The following is a 16,871-nucleotide window of genomic DNA, read 5'->3' as shown; positions in this document are numbered from 1 at the left end:
TCACTATACATTGGGACGGCAGAGGCAAATTTAATATCTTGTGAGTAATCGATTAGAGTTTGATTGATATTACTTGATGAAAAGTGTGCGAAAACGAAAAAAATAAATACTTTTCGCATTTGCTAATCTGATAGGGGGCTGTCCACATACCACGTGGATAACTTTAGGAAGGGTAGGGGGTGAGAAAATGTTCACGGGGTATATTCTAAGTCCACGTAACATTTTTTTAAATAACATCTCCTATACATTCAAAATTAAGGGGGGACCCCGATCTGGAAAATCGAAAATATCGAACTTTTGTTTTTTGCATTTTTGGGAAGCTTATGCCCTCAGAAATGTTCTTTGGAAAGTTACAACCAAAAGTATTAAGTAACATCATGGGATATAGTATTGCTGTACGAATTTTCAAACGCGTTTTTCTCGAAACCATGTTTTTTCAACTGGTGGCGACCGATTTGGCTGAATTTTTTTGTCAGTATGTAAAAATGGATTATCTATAGCGTTATATAGCCGTTTATTGATATCTCCTTTTTATTTTTTTCATAAAAAGTAAGTCATCTTTAACAAAAATGGCCGCCATTTTGGCAATTTTTCGATTTTTCAAAAACCCCTATGTAAGGCTTTAGGTATCGTCCTAAAGTTTCAAACAATTTATTGAAATTTGTTCTACGACATCCCATTGCTTCAGAACCGATACCACCAGCAAAACAATAATCAAAATACTCGAACACTTCACTCATCCTAACATCCGAAAAAATCAGGAAAATTAATTATTTTACGACCTTCCAGACAGGGGTCCCCCCTTGAATCAAATCTGTTACATATTCAAGAACTTCAAAACTCTCCGTATTCATCAATAAACGGATTGAGCCGTCTGAGAGTGCTACCCAGTTTTTTTTTTATCCCATTTATTTATTTGAGGCTCATTAGCATTTTAGCTGTAACAGAGCCGAATTTTAATCGTGTACATGTCACATGATTATCATATCTATAATTAGCACATTACACACAGTTGCCATTCGCCAGTATTCCTTCTATACCATTCATTACATATGGTACATTCACACAACAGCCATTTAGGCGTAAGAGTTTTCTATCTGTTCTTCCCCCTATCCAGTTAGACCGGACAGCGGAGACAGTTGATTGATCATTGTTGAGTTATTTATAGAACAGCAGCCCGATGTGTCTTGCAGAGCAGAGCAGTTGTATGGTGAAGATTGTTGCGTGGACGTAGCTATTCTGTAACAACACAAAGATGGTCAATGAGGGCCCTGAGTTTTGAACTCACGATCGATCGCTTACTAAGCGAACGCGCAACCATTGTGGCTACGGAGACCCCCTATCTTGCTACCCAGTTAAACGACTATATATTTTTTCTATCATATCATTGAACTTCTTCAGTGAAATCTGAATTCTAAAAATATCTCACGTAAACTGTGAATGACCAAACAAATTCATATGATCGAACTTAACGGGGTCAAAATTGAACAATTCAATAATGGTTGAGATTTTGTGATACGCGTAAAGTGGTTTTTTGTCGAATATAATTTTCTATACATTTTCTATATCTCGAGAACAGTTAGTAATGTCTGTACAGTTTTTCATACAGAACTATATGCAACATCATTTTTCCAAATTATTTTAATTTCATCAGTTTCTAGGAATCTGAACTGACTCTAATTTAGAAAGTACGCTACTTAGAATTATTATACGCTCTTTTAATCGATGTTTGCATTGAATGTAGTTGTAAAACATTCGAATTAATGGAACCAAATACCTTTCATAAGTAAAGAAGAATCTTAAAATGATGTGTTTTATGGGTTTTTATTATTTTCCCAAAAATGCATGGTGAACTGGACTGTTTCTATTGACCAAATTGAAGCTCTCCAACCCCTCTACAATTCTTTCCTTGAAACCGCATTGTTAATATTTCACAACAGAATTTGATGCAAAATTTCCTCATCTTTCAAATGAAAGTAATTGCGTTGTGCTAAGCAGCGTATGTTTTGGAGTCCGTTCAAGGCAAAAAAGTCGGTCTCAATTAAAGCTCAATAATTATTTCGTAGTTGAGATTTGATCATAAGCGTCAGTTATTAAATTACCGTAGAAAGTTGATTCATTACTCAAACACTTGTTTCAATCAGCTAGCAGCTTTCAGAACTATGATTTTTTAGAAAAAATAGAAAAATTAAAAAATAATGAATACGCTTTTAGTACCCTCTGAAAATTCCCCGAACTGTTGCGGAAAATGTTTCGTATTGCGCTGACGACTAAAAATAAATCGAATGTTTGAATAAATCGACATTTCCTGTGACCGATCGTGGGCAAAGGTGACCGAAGTAGGCAAAGAACTACACTTGATAAGAAAACGAGTAAAAAGCGACATCGAAAGTTTCGAGTGATTTTTAAAACGCTGTTATAAAAAAAAACAACTTCGTCAAAACAACAACTGGACCTGGGATAAAATGTTTTCAAGTTTGCAATGCGCGGTGAGCAGTTCTGACCTTTGTTTTGCTGTGCGGTCATTATTCCTTGAAATATTCCCTATTCAAAATCAAAGGATAATTTTTCATTCGATAGAGAATAAGGTTCTACTAAAACCTTTTTTGAATCAAATCGAAGCGAAATAATCAGGTTGATTGGATCATTTTTGTGGAATATGTTTTTGAATTCTATGGAAACTTTGAAAGCTAGCCAAAACGTTTTATTTTTTTTTCTTGCAATGTCTTTTGTCTACAACGAATACACACATCAAACTAAAAATATGCATGTAAGATATCCCAAACTAGAAATTTGTAACTTGAAAATGTTGAATTTCTTATCTTCATGTTATCATTTATACTTTCTATGTTATCATTTAAAACTTTCGACCCTTTACTCCTCAATCTTTTGTCAAGTGCAGATCTATAGATATTAGTGCATGCTTTCTACTTTATCTTTTCTTTTTTTGGATTTCTTTTTTTTAATAAAAAATAATCTATGCATATAAAATTGTTTTTTTTCGTTTGTGTGCGCTTCAAAAACTCGAAAAGTTCGACACTGATTGAGCTCATTTTATGACACAATTAACAATCCACTTCAATGATTGTTATTGCTATTGTCAACTCCTCAGATTTGCTGTGAGATTTCTAGATGGAATAAGCACAATTCTGAAATAAAGCTGTGAACGTAAATTAACTTTCTAGTATTGAATATTTATTCTATGCGATAGTAACATATTTTTTGCAAGTGTTTAAGAATCATGAACTTAAAATTGTATCTGATAATGATTTATTCGATCGGCGTTACTTAAGACCAATTTTTTAAATTGTGTTGTTGATATTCGGATACGGATTGTTCAAATGTATATTACGCGTTTCCGTGTTGGCACACCCGATAGCCTTTATATCTTCGCAGATAATAGAAAAACCAAGTATTTCAAGTATTTCAAAATTAAACTCATATGAAACATATGCTTTGAGGGAAATGAGGGAAACCACAAATCTTGAATATTCACCCTACTATTTTGCTCTTCCGTTGTTTAAATTCAGCATTTCCAAAGTTGGATTTTAGCATTCAGTTTTTGTTGTATATTTTATTATTAGAACTCGTATCAATCTTAGTTTATATATAATTACAAATACAATTCGTTTGTATTCATCCTTTCTGTATATTAAGAAAATATACGCTTTACAATGTCCCATGGTAGTAACGTTTCAGGTACAATTGTGTGAACAACCGCAAAATTCAACTGAGTTGAAGAGCTGGTCCAAATGATCAGCTAACTTGTATGAGCTGAACGGCTCTGAGCCGCTCACCATCATGAGCTGATTTGCCTATCTCTACTCGCCAATTAGGTTAATAATGTTATGTTTACTCTTTCTTCGCGGTTGTCAGTAATGACCATCGTTAAAGTTACAGATAGCGCGTAGTAAAATGTGCCAATCGTTGGTAAGGATGTGTATTGGATCTGACATTCACTTCACATACAGTTGGTAATATTTACAGAAAATGTGTACATTCTACTAATGTTTACATTACCAAAGATTTGATAGCTTTTTTAGTAACTCATTTTCTGGGTGTAGGAGTAACTTTTTTTCCTAATTTAGAAAATTGTTCAATGAAATTAATAAATTTATTGCAGGACTATTCTTATTTGATTTTAGTCCTTTGTGTCACTGGAATAAGACCGTCGTTAGAATCATACGTGTAAAATCCAAATGTTTTACTTCCGTATACACGCTAAATACAATGGTGAAACATATGAAAAGGCACTATTGTGAAAGAATTTCACTTGTGGAATAATTGTAAACTATAACTGCGCTAGAGAAACTAACCGGTGGCCGATTTCAGTCTTTTACAGATACAGTTTCGGGGATATTTTTATAATATATGGGATGAACAATTTTGACAATAAAACAAGTCACAGGAAGTTCCCAGAAATTCTTTTGCATCATCTTTTTATGCCCCATTTAAAAACAGGCATTAATTCTTAGTTTACCAACAACACAGAGACAACGAATATTAGAAATATGCAATCTTGGTATTCCAGCAACTTAATCATCTGGTAACTATCTAGAAGGTCGTTAAACATTCCTCTCTTCGAAAAAAGACCCGGAAAACTCGTTACAAGTGCATGAAACGAAAAAAATATGCTTATCCCGATATTGCAATTATGGTATGCTCTGATTTTGACACCAATGAGACCTCAATCGATTAATACGTTTTTTATGTTATTTCATAGTTGGGAAAAAGGAAGTTCTTCCAGTTATCATGAATTTAAACCGTTTAGAGATTAGCGAGTTGTAATGTATAGCATATCAAACAAATCTTAGAGAATTTCCGATTCGATTGGTATGCAAATCATGAGAATTCGTGCACAGTGAAAATAGTTATTAACGTTAACTTTATTTCATAAAAACAAGAAGTGGGTTATATCTGTGATATAACCGCAAGGTAGACGTAGGACTACCGTTGTCTCGGTAATCATTTATTTGAAATTGCATCTGAATAAATTTCTAATTAATGAATGAATAAATATTTTGAAAGATTGCTGTAAGGTTTTTCTTTTTGTGTGGGTGGATGAGTATAAGTATGGAATTGTTATTAACATAAAATTCATCTCTTTCGAACTTGTTGGTGGTCCCGGAACGAACCGATGAAATTTGAGTGGCCTTGTAAAATTTTCATGGTAAAAACGAAATAAAGTCTATATACCCTTGCATTAAATTCATTTCATTTTTACCGTGATGTGGTAATTTTTCATGACTGTTCCATGCGAAAGTAGAACAGAAACTGATGCTATAGGATTGCATCACGGGAACACCAAGTCGACTGCGTTTCAATGAGAAAGCATAACAGAAACTGATTCTATTTGATTGCATCACGGGAACATCAAGTCGAATGCGGAAATGGGTGCGAATATTTCTCCGCTCGGATGCATTCACACGCAAACAATTTTTCATGACTGTTCCATGCGAAAGCAAAACAGAAACTGATGCGAGTAAAAGCGAGATGAAAAATAGAAGGTGGGAAGATTCACGGGTTTTGCTTGTGTTAAACATTGATTGTATTAGTAGCCAGGAAGATAAGAAGTTCACATATCAGGCATAACAGTCAGTTACTCAAATGGTACAAAATTAAATGTGTCAACGAATAACGTTGAAAGAGGATATACAGAAAATAATTACATATTTCCAAAAAATATTTTTCGCGTTACATTCATCATTTGAAAAATAAACAGAACATGTCACGAACCAAAATGTTTCATTTTTGTTATTTCTTCTTATATCAGAATTAGTATTCTAATTTTTACTATGTTTGGATTTTAGAGCATCTTCATGGTAGTTTATCTCTTGTTAGCAATTGTAATTCCTTTTTCCACAATTAGGGTGCTGAACACTTCATTCGTCTAAAACTAGGACGGAAGCAGAAAACTTTTCGTCTCAATTTAGGTCATATGGAGTCTATTCAATTTATTTTTCAAGTGCATTTTACGCGGACAAAAACTTGCTACTTTTTTCTCATGCGCTGTAAAATGTTTTCCGCCAAAGGAAAAAACGATTTTGTAACTCTGACTTTGTTCATTTACGTTTTTGGTCGATGTAACGAGAAGTAAAAAAAGGTTGAAATAAAGTTTAGAACACCTCAACAATACTGAAATTTCAGTTTCTGCTAAAATTTCAGTTGGGCCCCTATGATTTTGAACGCTAGCATTGATTTAAGAAAAAAATACTAATTTGTTCATTTCATCTGCTTATTTTTACTTTTAATAACAACACTTTTCCTATGTAGTGGACTATTATAAGAAAAGTAACATACATAAACAAAATCTGTGACGTCACAGATTTAAAAATCTTCCCACCTTTCATTTTCCATCTCGGAGTAAAAGTACTCACGTCTTGCATGTGTCCGCTATGGTTTCCCAAACATTGATGCAAGCGAGAAAAAGAAATCACAGCTTGCATGTATTCGCTATGACGGTTTCTCCTGGTGCCTAGATTTTGCGTCCGTGTTCGGGAACACATTGCGATCACCAATCATCATCAATGAGCTAGATTGTTATGACTTCAATAACTTGCTTTCAGAGCAATTTTTAAGCTATTGAAAGGATTTTTTGGTCCAATAAGTGACAATCATATAACTCGTTGACATTTTATCTTTCGGATGAAGTGATTATTGTACCAGTCCATTCTGCCGGTAAAGAGGTATTAACGTTCAAAACCTTGCAGTCCAGCGTCACTCTCTCACTTTCGAAACTTTGAACTTACACCCCGGTACAGAAATGAAAGATGTAGTCCTACGTCAAAATGTGAGCTGTTTTCTGATTTGGCACTCTTCCTGAAAGACGTAGTTCTACGTCAAAAGGTTAATAATATAAGCATATAAGCTTATGAACATTCCTTTTTGAATAGAAATACCTTCCACCACGATAAGAAACGATGATCCTAATACGTTTAAAAATGTCCATCGAATCGCTATAAAACCGTGGCACTCAACGTGTTAATCATAGATGTAGTTCTTTTGTCAAAATCGCTTTGTAGCGTCAACTCACACGCGATATACACTTTTCAATTTGCGCCTGGCCTAGTCCCACCCGCGACGTGTCAATGAAGTTCCAGTAGTTCCTACTGGAAACATGTTAATGTGGCATAAGAAAATATATTCTGAGCTCACGAGCTCACAAGTTCTGATAAAAATGCTGCAATTCTGATAATATGAAAATTTTTGTTACATTATTATCTAATTCTACTCTGCGCAAACGCCGCATCATCAATTCTCACTTACTTCGAGCCAAACAGCTGTAAAGCACAACAAACTTGAGACGCTTTTGCGAAGTTGTTTTTATCGCGCCCCACACGCGCTGCCAACATGAGAAATCGAAAAACTCTACACACAATACACAGCTGTAAACTCTCTCTCCCCGCTGTGTGTGCCTACACTTCGCCGAGGCTGACTCTACTGTGTTTTCATCATACTCGCACGGCTTTTTGTTCAGTTTCTGTACGTAGTTACTCATTGAGGGATCGGTTTCTCATTATCGGTTTGTTTTCGCGAGTTTCATTTTTGTCATTATTTTTCGTTTCTATTCCATTTTTTATTTTGCACGCGAACCGTTTTTCCTTGTGTTTTGTGTTTTGCAAGCGTCATGCATTAATTTGATGCTCGTTTGTTTACTTGCTCGAATACCTCTGGAGGGCTGAGAATTGCATCAAAACTCGAAGTGTGTTACGAAGTATTCTCCCCCTGATGAACACAAAATTTGGCGACAAATATTTTGATCTGTATGCGTTACGGGTAGTGTGTGCTTATCGGAGATTACTTTAACAATATATAGAGTGACGGACTGTCAAATAGTGTTATCAATATTCAATAAAATTTCGAATACAAGTATTTCAGCAGTGCGTAACAATCAATCGTGTGCGAAATTATTTGGATATACACCGAACCAAGCAGCTTGTTAGTGATTCCGATTGCACTCCCAGTTTTCAGCAGCTGAAGGGGTGTTGATGCAAATTATTCGCGATACAGCTGTGTGGTGTGTGCTATGGTGGTTCTACCGTGAACTCGAATAAAAGATGATATAAATTATTTTGTTGGGATCATACAATTCACAATAATTTTATCAACTTTTCACCAGCAAGGGATTTCAGAAAATGCATTGATATGTGGGTTGGATTTAAAATTATTTTAAGTGACATTTATATTGTCAAAACATGTTTCTCTACAATTTGACCTCTTTCCAAGTGGTTGGGCAACTCAAACAATAGAGGCGCCAATACTCGCACAAAACGTTTTGAGATTCACCCTATCACATTCACCAACGCGTGGCCATCGGAGTTTTCCATTTGCTAACTCGAATCGGCTTTGTTGTCTTGGCTTTCTCCGCGGCTGCCTTTACAAAACGTATTCAGTTTCTATACGGTAAATTTCAGTCTGTTTACACCAGCAGTCGGTAAGAGGAAAGAAAACAGAATTTGTGCGGTGCTCAACTGGCTGACGGAGAGAAGAAGGAATGCCTCGCTGCAGCATTTGAGCTGTGCCGATGGAAATTCGCAATAGACAAACAACGCGCAAGTGAAGAAGCAGTTTTTATTGTGTCTGAAACAACAGAAGCTAGTGTCATTATCGCGTGTGGTTCAAGCTAATTCGATTGCTGCCGTTTTAGTTTTGTGCACAAATCATAGCCAAGTGTCTGATATTTATGCAAAAAGCAAAAGAAATAAAGCGTGAAATAGTGGAAACAGAAAGAGGAGAAAAAAAATCCTGTTACTATTTGGAATAGGTGAAGCCGATGAACAATTGCTCGATAATAGAAGAGATATGAACAGATCGCTATTGTTTGCGGCACAGGAGTATTTTGTCACATTATACCAATACCGGCACATTACTGTTCTGTGTCATTGCCTTCAGCATTCAATGCGCTCAATGTGCGTTAAAAGTACACATATGCATCGATAGAAGAGTAAATGTATGATCAAAACAAAGCTTTCGATTTGCCGGGTTTTAATGCTTTATGGATCTATTCCAATAATTAGACTTCATTTTATTCGCATTTTGAGATTTGGTTGCTTTTTGCAATTTATGATAGAGCAGAACGAGGCAGAAATAGAACAACTCCATTATTTCATCATGTTTACTTGAATAACAATGAATTACAGCAAATAACTCACATTATTCGTCTCTTATTAACACTATAACTACTCGACCTGGTACTATCATAAGTTTCCTGTTCATTTCAATCGTTCATAAGAGACGTAACGCAATTCCTATCTCTAACACACAGTAAGTAACGCAAGCTCGATCTCCCTCCACCCTTCTCGCGTTACGCAATTTTTGCACGACGCCTAAGGCCGTGGTCCTCGAGACGCTCGAGACCGAGTGGTCATCGCCACGCATACGTGCAATTCCCAATCGAACTAAAAATGCAAATTTTAAAAACATGTATTTTTGATTCGAACGAAGGTTTGTATTCCGTTTGGGTTGGAGAAAATATAAGTTTTCCACAGCATTTGGGAATTTTTTGACTCATGTGTAAGGGTGGGTTTAGACTAGTGATATATTCATGTGAAGAAATATGATGAGATTTATAGAAATCGCATCAACCGTTTACACTAGCGTGAACTTCTATAATGAATATATGCATATCTTCGGTGAATTTATTCACCTGAAGTAGAACTGCATCCAACTTCAGTGATTTCTCACCAGTGATAAATTCACAAGCGTTTACATATGCTCAATTTATTCAAGTTATATATACCTCGAATAAGTGTATCATATTTATTCTCACCCGTTTACACCTATTTTCACGTGAATAAATCCATCTATAGCTATAGATCTCCCTAATGTAAACCCGCCATTAGAAAGGGTTATAGAGTATTGATGTCCAAACGTGAAACAATATACACTGAGAAAAAGAATTTGTATTTTCTTTTATTTACAAAGAAACTTTAATTTGCAATATCTAAAATACATATTTTTAATTTTTTTAAATTTTTTTCATATGAGTATATAAGCCATGTAGAGAATTAAAAAATGGGTACAAGATGGTAAAACTATTTTTGACGAACTTTGTAGAACATCAAATTTTTATGAACTTTCGAATCTTCGGATTTTTGTATGTTAACAATCATTTTTAGGCACAAATTATGAATTCTGATGTGATTTAAAATAAAAAAGCTCTTCATCAATCTCTTTCTAAATGCAGCCATTCTCGACATATTTAAAAACATATTTCTAATTTATTGTCTTTTTTATAGTGAATATGCTCTTTTAAAATGTTTGTCGTGTTATACCACCATGTTCATAAAATTGTACGAATTTGCTTATAATTTTAAACAACTTTTCCAAATACATTATTATGGTAAAAAATATGTTTAGGAGTTACATTGAAAAATATTTGAAGACATGTGGGTTTTTTGACACGTAGTGATAATGTTCTTCAACGTAGCTCCTAAACATATAGTTACGGAAACTTCAAAACAATGGACAGCGCTTCTTCCGCGAATTTCGTGAAACCAGCTCCTGATTCGTTGCTCGGAAGCGGCCGAACGATGCTTTGGCAATACGATTGGCACCTGTCTTGATATTTCTGGATGCTGTTTAATGAATCCATTGATCCATTTACGACCAGGTATCCCGTTTCTGGATGGATTGGAACGAGCTGATTTTCACACATAATGTGCTACGCTATAGTACAGTGTTCCATAAATACACTGAAGTCGCTTTTTACGCGTTTTTTTATACGCGGTTTTACGAATTTACGTGGTTCATTTTTACGCGAATTTTGCAATTTACGCGGTTTTTGTTTACGCGGTACGTATGCCCCTCGTGAAACGTGACTCCAGTGTATACACAAAAATAATTTATCAGAAGAAAAAAGGTGTGAAAAACAGTATTTCATGATAAGTGGGTGGAATTATGCACTGGCTGCTATAAGGGAGCTTCACAGTACATGAAAACCAAATTTTTTTGCAAAAAAATCTTATACGAAAATTGCGTCTGAAAAAATATTATAATGATGTGTTTTGTGGAAACATCAGGCAATTTATATGAAAATGGCCGAATGATGTTCAGTACTATATGTTTTAAATAAATGTTCATTCAAAATATCAAAATTAAAAACTGCTTGCGGGCCTACTAATTCGATAGAGATTAGGCTGCCTCCATGACTGAATATTTCTACCAAATGTCAACACTGTAATCAAGCGTAGTTAATGGTGGTTAAGCCGATGTCGAACTGCGACGAACGCACCCATACCACAAACTTTGACATTTGATTTGTATGTATGGTGCTATTTAGGGATTGTTAACCGGTTTTACCGGTAATACCGGGTCATTTTCCATTACCGAACTATCGGTAATTCCACAATCAATAACCGGTAATTTCGGTTATTTTCATTTTTAAACCTTAATGATATTTGCCTTTATGCCGCTTTGAAATATAATATATAAAAATGGATTTCTGTCTGTCTGTCTGATTCTTATGGACTCGGAAACTACTGAACCGATCAACATGAAAATTGGTATGTAGGGGTTTTTGGGGCCGAGGAAGGTTTTCGTGATAGTTTGAGATACCACCACCCTCTCTAAGGGGTGGGGGAAGGGGGTTGTGTCTGCTATACAAATGAAACATAAATTTCTTCATTATTCGAGAATTATTCAAGCAAATGAAACCAAATTGGGCATATTGAGGTATTAGAGTGCAATAAATGTTTTCATGGTGATTAGATACCCCTCCCCCCTCTTCTAGGGGGGGCTGCCATACAAATGAAACACAAACTTTTGCATTACACGAGAATTAATCAAGCAAATGAAACCAAAACAAATTTCTCCGCTCCGTCTGCGCTGCAGGTCCGTACAGAGAAGCTGCTATGCCTGATAATATAAATACATCATGTATTTGTCTGCCCGTGTCGGTACGTGCCGTTTACGCTACGTGCTGGATCGCGTCGACTTCCTTGATTTCCTTGTTGAGGCTGCGCCGCCACGATCCCCTGGGTCTGCCTCTGCTGCGATGCCCTGCCGGATTCCAATCCAGCGCGTGTTTGTAGGTTCTTTTTCCGCTCCTTCGTAGTGTGTGACCGACCTACTTCGACTTGCGTTTTCGAATCTCAATTTCTATCGGCTTCTGGTGACACCGACGATGGAGCTCGACGTTCGAGATCCAGTAGTGAGGCCACCAGGCACGAATCATGTACCGCATGCATCGGTTGACCAAGACCTGCAGCTTCTGGGTGTTCTCCGCTGATACACACCACGTCTTGCTGGCGTACAACATCTCAAACCAGCGTTTCAGCTGATCAGTGGGGGTCGGTGAGTAACTGTCCGGCCGTGTCTTTCACAGACATTCTTGGATTCATCCTAGTTCCGCTCAGGCTTCGTGAGATATCTTAGAGGAGGCGCATATCGCCAGTTCGCTTATCCCGTCTACAGGAGTGTTTAACTTCCTTCTCCAGAACCGCATACCGTTGACGGGCTTCGTTCTTGGCTTCTCTGGTTTTCGTCCGTTCAATCGGGGTTTTAGCTTCCTTACACTTCTCAATCTTCCGCCAGGTTCCATCCGTGATCCGCTCATTTCTCTGGGTGCGCAGCTGGCCGAGGTTATTTTCATTACTCTCGATGATGGCGTTCTTGATGGCAGTTCACTGTTCTTCTACGTTGCGACCTTCCATAATATTCTTTGCTCGAGTCTCAAGCTTTCCAACGAACGACCTCTTTACAGCTGGATCTTCTAGACGGCGTATGTTGAATCGCCGTCCAAGCCTCTCTCCTGTCGTTGAATCCGTGCAATGCGCAAACGGACCTCGCCAACCAGAAGGTGATGGTCAGACGCGATGTCGGCGTTATGTTTATTCCGAGCGCCAAGAGGGCTCCGTCTCCAGTTTCGGCTGATGTAAATGTGGTCGATTTGATTTTCGGTATGTCTATCACGCGAGACCCATGTGACTTTATGCACTGGTCGATGGGGAAAGAGCGAACCCCTAATGACAATGTCGTTGTTGCCACAAAATTCTGCAAACAGGTCACCGCTTTCGCTTATTTCTCCGAGACCATGACGTCCCATGGCACCATCATAGTCCGTGTTGTCGGAGAGAAATCTTTGATAATTTATATTTCAAAAAATATGAGTCGTACCGAAATAGTGTGTTAGAAAGAGTTATAGAGTATTGTTGGCTTAATTTGAAAAAAATATATACTGAGAAGAAAAATTAATACTCTTTTTTTTTACTTACAAAATAAAATTTTAATTTACGATATCAAAAAAATATGTATTTTTCATATTTTTTTCAATTTTTTCATATAAAATAGAAGTCATGTAGAAAATTTAAAAAATGGGCTCAAGATGGTAAAACTATTTTTGACGAAATTTATGGAACTTCGAATTTTTAGAAATTTTCGAAACTTCGAATTTTTGTATGTTAACAATCATTTTTAGCGACAAATTATGAATTCTGATGTGATTTGAAACAAAAAAGGTTATTATCAATCTCCTTCTAAATGTAGCCATTCTCGAAATATTTAAAAGAAATATTTCTAATTTATTGTCTTTTTTATAGTAAATAATCCCTTTTAATATGTTTGTCGTGTTATACCGTCATGTCCATGAAATTTTATGAATTTGCTTATAATTTCCAACAACTTTTCCAAATACATCATCATGGTTCATATTTTGACTCAAGCGTAACTTTTGAAAAGGGCGTATCGATTTGAATAAGAGAAATACTTGATAATTTATATCTCAAAAAATATGAGTCGTACCGAAATAGTGTGTTAGAAAGAGTTATAGAGTATTGTTGGCTTAATTTGAAAAAAATATACACTGAGAAGAAAAATTAATACTCTTTTTTTTATTTACAAAATAAAATTTTAATTTGCAATATCAAAAAAATATGTATTTTTTATATTTTTTTCAATTTTTTCATATTAAATAGAAGTCATGTAGAAAATTGAAGAAATGGGCCCAAGATGGTAAAACTATTTTTGACGAAATTTGTGGAACATCGAATTTTTAGGAATTTTCGAAACTTCGAATTTTTGTATGTTAGCAATCTTTCTTAGTCACAAATTATGAATTCTGATGTGATTTAAAACAAAAGAGGTTATTATCAATCTCCTTCTAAATGCAACCATTCTAGAGATATTTACAAAAATATTTCTAATTTATAATCTTTTTTATAGTAAATAATCTCTTTTACCATGTTTGTCGTGTTATACCGTTATGTTCATGAAATTTTATGAATTTTCTTATAATTTCCAACAATGTTTTTGATTGATTGAAGTTTGTATTAAGATATAAAAGATTTTTTAGTTTCGCTACGTTTTATATAAACCCACATGTCTTCGAATGTTTCGTAACGTAATTCCTAAACATATGTCTTTACCATAACGATGTATTTGGAAAAGTTGTTGGAAATTATAAGTGAATTCATAAAATCTCATGAACATGATGGTATAACACGACAAACATATTTAAAGGGCTTATTTACTATTCAAAAGACAATAAATTAGAAATATTTTTTGTCAATATCTCGAGAATGGCTACATTTAGAAGGAGATTGATAATAACCTTTTTTTGTTTTAAATAAGATCAGGATTCATAATTTGTGATTAAAAATGACTGCTAACATACAAAAACTAGAAGTTTAGAAAATTCCTAAAAATTCGATGTTCCACAAAGTTCATCAAAAATAGTGTTACCATCTTGGGCCCATTTTTTAAATTTTCTACATGACTTCTATTTTATATGAGAAAATTGAAAAAAATATAAAAAAATAAATATTTTTTGATATCGCTAATTATTTTTATTTTGTAAATAAAAAAAGAGTACTAATTTTTCTTCTCAGTGTATATTTTTTTTCAAATTAGGCCAACAATACTCTATTACTCTTTCTAACCCACTATTTCGGTACGACTCATATTTTTTGAGATATAAATTATCAAAGATTTCTCTTACTCAAATCGATACGCCCTTTCAAAAGTTACGCTTGAGTCAAAAAATGAACCATGATGATGTATTTGGAAAAGTTGTTGGAAATTATAAGCAAATTCATAAAATTTCATGAACATGACGGTATAACACGACAAACATATTAAAAGGGATTATTTACTATAAAAAAGACAATAAATTAGAAATATTTTTTTAAATATTTCGAGAATGACTACATTTAGAAGGAGATTGATCATAACCTTTTTTGTTTTAAATCACATCAGGATTCATAATTTGTGGCTAAAAATGATTGTTAACATACAAAAATTCGAAGTTTCGAAAATTCCTAAAAAATCGATGTTCCACAAAATTCGTCAAAAATAGTCTTACCATCTTGGGCCCATTTTTTAAATTTTCTGCATGACCTCTATTTTGCATGAAAAAATTTAAAAAACATTAAAAAATATGTACTTTGGATATTGCAAATTGAATTTTTATTTTGTAAATAAAAAAAGAGTACTAATTTTTTTTTCTCAGTGTACTTTTTTTCATATTCAACCATCAATACTCTATAGGGGGTCTTCGTAGCCACTTGGTTACGCGTTCGCTTACTAAGCGATCGATCGTGAGTTCAAACTCAGGGCCCTCAATTGACCATCTTTGTGTTATTATAGAATAACTACGTCCACGCAACCATCATCAGCGATGGAGATCGATCCACGGTCGAAATAAGATCGATTCATCCATACAACTGCTCTGCTCTGCAAGAAACATCGGGCTGCTGTTCTATAAATAACCCAACAATGATCAATATTAACTGTCTCCGCTGTCCGGTCTGCTGAACAATGGAAGAACCGATAGAATATCCTTACGCCCAAATGGCTACTACAGTATAACTTAACATAATGTAATGGAAAAGAAAACCTATCGCCTAAATGGCTACTACTACTACTGTGTAATTTACAATTTATAGAAACATAAACATATGTACATGTACACGATAAAAACCCTGCTCTGTTACAGATAAAATGCTACTGAGCCTGATAAATAAATAAATGAGATAAAAAAAAATCAATACTCTATAACTCTTTCTAAGACACTTTTTCGGTACGACTCATAGTTTTTGAGATATAAAATAACAAAGATTTCTCTTACTAAAATCAATACGCCCTTTTCTAAAGTTACGCTCGAGTCAAAAAATTCCCAATTGCTGTGAAAAACTCATATTTCCTCCAACCCAAACGGAATACACACTTTCATTGGAATCAAAAATACAAGTTTTTAAAATCTGCATTTTTAGGACGATTTCATTTGGAATTGCTGAAGAAGAGACGCGAAATTGAGTTTCCAACTAATCCTCCGTTTTTCGCTAATGATTCGTTCTTCTCAATATCAAAAAGTTAGTCGGAAACCAGATAACTCTTGAAGATTAAAAATAATGAATCGAATATTGAAATCTATATTTTGACATTTTTATTTGAATATTGGATGTGGCGTAAAATGTGCTGCACTTCAATTGCAGCAACTGCAAGTGTTCGATCTAGCACTTTCTGGCATTCATACGAGTCTCGTCAGTGAGTATTACAGCCTACACCAGCCACAACACTTTATGGGCATGATTAGAGTGTCAAGGTTTGCAATGCCATTAAAATTAATGAATTTCAGAATTCATCCATTCAAGCATCATTGAGAAGGAAAAGGTGCATCGATAGGTGGTTATATTGAAGCTAGCGAATAAATGAGAAAGAACCCATATCATTACCCGGCGGAGCGAGACTATCTACCTAGCGCCGATGACGTCAATTCCAGAATACACCTCTCTGCGTCACCCAAAAACGTTATTATCCGCTCAATGTTAGTGTTGTAGCTGGCGTTGTCAAAATGTTAGCGATGAGGTCATATTTTTTCTTATTCTACTATTGTCCGAAGATGTCATAAGAACATTTTATGACTATCTTTCGAT

At 35.1% G+C, this 16,871-nt stretch overlaps 2 protein-coding genes across 13 annotated transcripts in view; both read left to right on the top strand.

Annotated features, from left to right (window-relative positions):
* The first annotated feature begins 7,413 nt into the window (after positions 1 to 7,413).
* The window catches only part of LOC129780523 (uncharacterized), a 190,079-nt gene continuing 180,621 nt past the window's right edge, over positions 7,414 to 16,871 (top strand). The window contains exon 1 of one of the 3 annotated variants that reach the window (XM_055788871.1): positions 7,414 to 7,522. The gene's annotated coding sequence lies outside the window, so the exon portion shown is untranslated. Of the gene's footprint in view, positions 7,523 to 7,563; positions 7,703 to 7,759; positions 7,777 to 16,871 lie in introns of those variants that run through there. The other 2 variants (XM_055788873.1, XM_055788872.1) reach the window with 2 other exon arrangements.
* Positions 7,502 to 16,871, top strand: part of LOC129780524 (polyadenylate-binding protein 4-like) — a 28,789-nt gene continuing 19,419 nt past the window's right edge. For 2 of the 10 annotated variants that reach the window (XM_055788874.1, XM_055788877.1), the window contains exon 1: positions 8,441 to 8,764. The gene's annotated coding sequence lies outside the window, so the exon portion shown is untranslated. The other 8 variants (XM_055788881.1, XM_055788880.1, XM_055788882.1 and 5 more) reach the window with 8 other exon arrangements.

Source organism: Toxorhynchites rutilus, chromosome 3, assembly GCF_029784135.1.
Source record: "Toxorhynchites rutilus septentrionalis strain SRP chromosome 3, ASM2978413v1, whole genome shotgun sequence".
Taxonomy (NCBI): domain Eukaryota; kingdom Metazoa; phylum Arthropoda; class Insecta; order Diptera; family Culicidae; genus Toxorhynchites; species Toxorhynchites rutilus.
The sequence above is the reverse complement of the archived record's forward strand: the minus strand, read 5'-3'. Positions and strand labels throughout refer to the sequence as shown.